The sequence below is a fragment of the Schistocerca serialis genome, chromosome 2 (assembly GCF_023864345.2).
Source record: "Schistocerca serialis cubense isolate TAMUIC-IGC-003099 chromosome 2, iqSchSeri2.2, whole genome shotgun sequence".
NCBI classification, from domain to species: Eukaryota; Metazoa; Arthropoda; class Insecta; order Orthoptera; family Acrididae; genus Schistocerca; species Schistocerca serialis.
Window position 1 is genome coordinate 214,638,231 of NC_064639.1, and position 4,886 is coordinate 214,643,116.

The window sequence follows — 4,886 nt, forward strand, 5'->3', positions numbered from 1 at the left end:
CCAAGCCTCGTCGCTGTCCACCAAGGCTGGGGCGCTCCAAGGCTGCGGCGGCTGGGGCTACGACGGCGACAGCAGCAGCACCACTCATCTCCTGCGCCGGGTGGGTGTGCGTGCTGGGTGTTCCTCCCTGCGAGGACCGCGGACAGAGGCCACGCGTCCTGAGGATGTCTTCACAAACGCTTCCTGCTCGCCTCCGTACGGCACCCAACCTTGACACGCCTTACACGTCCGCCGTTTCTCTCTTTCCGCTTACGCAGCTGTGATCCACAGGCTCCGACAAGTGCGCTTTAGGTGCTACCGTCGTCATTCCCGTTGAGCTGCTGTCCAGCTTTCGACTGGTGCCTCCAGCTGCAGTATTTGATAACCACAAGTTTCAGATTGGCATTCAAATCCTGTGACCAACAACGAAAAAATGAACAATAGATTGGATTTAAATAAAATGAGGCATGCTGCTGCTAAAATATTAAAACTAGGAAAAAGGAAAATCTAAAGAGGGACTGGCGATTTCGAATGTTAAAATAAACACATTAATCTTTTATATATAAAATTACATTATATTATATCATAAAATGTATCTTCGTATGTATATACGTATGTTCCACATACTCTCTTGCTACACATAACTTACAGTCTGGGAAGAATTGTGTAGGGGTAAGAACCACGTACCTGCAAAACGGCTGGGGTGGGGATAAAAAGAAGTACACACCACGATGCGCAAATACGCAAACTTCACACAGCCAGAGTTAGAGAATGAGAACAAGCAGTGACTAGCAACAAAACTTTATACACTACTGGCCATTAAAATTGCTACAGCAAGAAGAAATGCAGATGATAAACGAGTATTCATTGGACAAATATATCATACTGGAACTGACATGTGGTTACATTTTAAATCTATTTGGGTGCATAGATACTGAGAAATCAGTACCCACAACAACCACGTCTGGCCGTAATAACGGCCTTGATACGCCTGGGCATTGAGTCAAACAGAGCTTGGATGGCGTGCACAGGTTCAGCTGCCCATTCAACTTCAACACGATACCACAGTTCATCAAGAGTAGTGACTGGCGTATTGTGACGAGCCAGTTGCTCGGCCACCATTGACCAGACGTTTTCAATTGGTGAGAGATCTGGAGAGTGTGCTGGCCAGGGCAGCAGACGAATATTTTCTGTATCCAGAAATGCCCGTACAGGACCTGCAACATGCAGTCGCGCATTATCCTGCCGAAATGTAGGGTTTCGCAGATATCGAATGAAGGGTAGAGCCACGGGTCATAACACATCTGAAATGTAACGTCCACTGTTCAAAGTGCCGTCAATGTGAACAAGAGGTGACTGAGACGTGTAACCAATGGCACCCCTTACCACCACGCCGGGTGATACGACAGTATGGCGATAACGAATACACGTTTCCAATGTAAGTTCACCGCGATGTCGCCAAACACGGATGCGACCATCATGATGCTGTAAACAGAACCTGGATTCATCTGAAAAAATGACGTTTCGCCATTCGTGCACCCAGGTTCGTCGCGGAGTACACCATCGCAGGCGGTCCTGTCTGTGATGCAGCGTCAAGGGTAACCGCAGCCATGGCGTCCGAGCTGATAGTCCAAGCTGCTGCAAACGTCGTCGAACGGTTCGTGCAGATAGTTGTTGTCTTGCAGACGTCCCCATCTGTTGACTCAGGGATCGAGACGTGGCTGCACGATCCGTTACAGCCATGCGGATAAGATTCCTGTCACCTTGACTGCTAGTGATACGAGGCCGTTGGGATCCAGGATGGCGTTGCGTATTACCCTCCTGAACCCACCGATTCCATATTCTGCTAACAGCCATTGGATCTCGACCAACGCTAGCAGCAATGTCGCGATACGATAAACCGCAATCGCGATAGGCTACAATCCGACCTTTATCAAAGTCGGAAACGTGATAGTACGCATTTCTCCTCCTTATACGAGGCATCACAACAACGTTTCACCAGGCAACGCCGGTCAACTGCTGTTTGTGTATGAGAAATCGGGTGGAAACTTTCCTCATGTCAGCACGTTGTAGGTGTCACCACCGGCGCCAACCTTGTGTGAATGCTCTGAAAAGCTAATCATTTGCGTATCACAGCATCTTCTTCCTGTCACTTAAATTTCGCGCCTCAGCACGTCATCTTCGTGTTGTAGCAATTTTAGTATAGTAGTATACATAGTTTCAAACCTTTACGAAACATCTTCTCTCTGACAACCCCAACAAAATTATGAATGGAATAAAAGTTTGTCGCTAACTAAATTTTCGATCTTCATGCAGTAAAACTGCCATATGAGGCACGACATTTTAATTAGTTAATTACTTCTTTACTGCTAAACGTATTCGCGAAAAATTTTGTAGTCAGTATTCACATAGAGTACTGAATGTACCTGCAAAATCATATCATTGTACGCACATATTTCGAGAGATGTGATGTCATAAACATTGAGCTGTGTGAAATTGAAACTGCAGGGTGAAATTCGCTAAAGATGGAAATACATGTGAAATACGTAAAATATATGTGATATGTGCAGACAATCCCACTGGTAAAAAGGTCCTCCTAAACTCCTGGATTTCAACGAAATTTGAACACATATTACTTACTATCCGGAAAGAAATACCGTAGGGGTAAGAATCTGCAGCCTTCTATTGGGGTGGGGGTGATAACTTGGCGAGAGACGGGGAAAGAGAAGACAGACTGGCAGAAAGGAGGAAGGAGAATACGGAAACAGATACTAGGAATGAGGAGATTTACAGAGAGAGAGGAGGTGATGGACAGGGAAGAGGTGGAGATGGAGAGAGAAAGAAAAGAGTAGGATGTGGACAGACAGAAGAGGAAGGAGGAGAGGAACAGCGAGATGGGAAGGATATTGACAAAGAGAGGGGGAGGACGGACGTGGTCAGAGAGGGAAGCAGCAGATGGACAGAGGAACAGGAGGAGATGGAAGGAAAGTGAAAGGTGGAGTAGGTGTACAGAGATAGGGAGGTGGAGGACATGGACTGTGAGGGAGGAAGGGGGATATGGACAGAGAGGAGGAGAAAGAGGAGATAGACTAATAGAAGACTGGAATAAACAGATACCTAGCCAATGCCAGGTAATCAGCCAGTAAGGAATAAAAAGAATGATATACGAGTAAACTGCAAAATAGATTATAAAAAATCTCCTATAAACAAATAAGTGCTCAAAATGGGAGAGTTTGGACAGCTACTTAGGTAATTTATGGTAAGAAGTATATGGAAGTCAAAGTAAATCTGAAATACAGTATTCCTCAACATAATATCAGAAAGAGAGTGGTCAAATTATTTGAAATCCTCGGGGGCGAGTAATCAAGAAGAAACTGAAACAAGAGGAACATGCTGAATCTTATCTGAATAAAGCGACTGAAGTCATTAAGGACGTGGGAGATAAGAAATCACTGGGCGCAGGCAATATCAATATCGAATTACTCAAACAGACATTACACGGTTTGTTACAGAGACGTTTACACTTTGTGATCATTGGTTGACAAACGGAATATGTACCAGGAGAGTGGAGTAAAGCTCTGATGTATAATACATCAGGTAACAATGCGAAATTTTCAGTAATTAAATATAATTCAACAGCAGTAATAAAAGATTAGTCCTTATTATCGGTACACGAATTTCAGTTGCCCAACATGTCTTCAGAAAGACAAAGTGATGTTCAGACTGGATTTTTACTCTCATATAAATAACCGAAAAAATGGAGAGAATTCAATTTACTGTTACAATACGTTCATACATCATACAAGGCAGATAGTGTGAAACGAAACCTGTTATACGAAAAATTTGGAAACATAGGAATCCTAGCGCACTCATGGTCAGCTCTTCAATATGTGTAAAACAATATAAAATTTTACCCTCTCAAATGTTGATCAATCTCAGAAAACATTTACCACACTGTCAGACACCATTGTGAACGGTCACCTGCACGTTTCAGTATTTACATTCATCATGTTATAAGATACTGTCATAAAATGGAAAGAATATTTCTGTTATTAACAACATAAATTTTAGAACTTTATTGTTTGCTAACAACCAGGTCATAATAGGCAATACTGAAAATAAAAGACTGGAAGCAGTACACAGAATCATATTGCTGCTACAGAGGTGATGAAATTTCGAGAACTACAAGCACTGATAGCGAAGATTGTAATAAATGTACAAATAATCGGCCAAATACGTGAATTTAACTATCTAATGTATCATTTTAAGTATACTAAACCAGGTAATGGAAGCTTCTAAGATTTTCGCACTTCTGTGCCACACTGCAACGACCATTACAACGCCATGTTTTAAACGAAACCGTACTCAGACAACACAAACTTATTTCGTCCATTATTGTCAGTATGGATGCAGAAGTTGGACCCTAGTTTCTGGCGGAGTGAGACAAATGGTAAGGCAGTAATTAAATGTCGAATCAGGTTTTAAGAAGGAATACAGAACAGATATGAGGAGTCACGTTCAACATTTGGAAGACAAAAGAATCAGTAACATTGCTTTGTAATATGGTAGCAGAGAAAAACAAAATATGGGTGTCATTTATAAAGACGGCGTGAACAGCTCTGAGGCGCACAGGTCAGTAGGTGTAGTCCATGATGTCGATGATGATGATATATTTCGACGTTTCTTGGGATATTTCATGAATCGTTTGATGTAGGGGACCTAGTACGTTGATGCTGAAATATACATCATCAAGAATCTTCATTATTATCATCATCACCAGTATCATCATCATCTACTTTAGGGGCCATGTCTGCGTGTGGGTTGTGCTCTATTGGCTTACTTCTTCTTTGGTCATCCCAACATCTTTTGGCAGTGTTCAGTTAATCGGTTCAACAGTTGTCGTTATC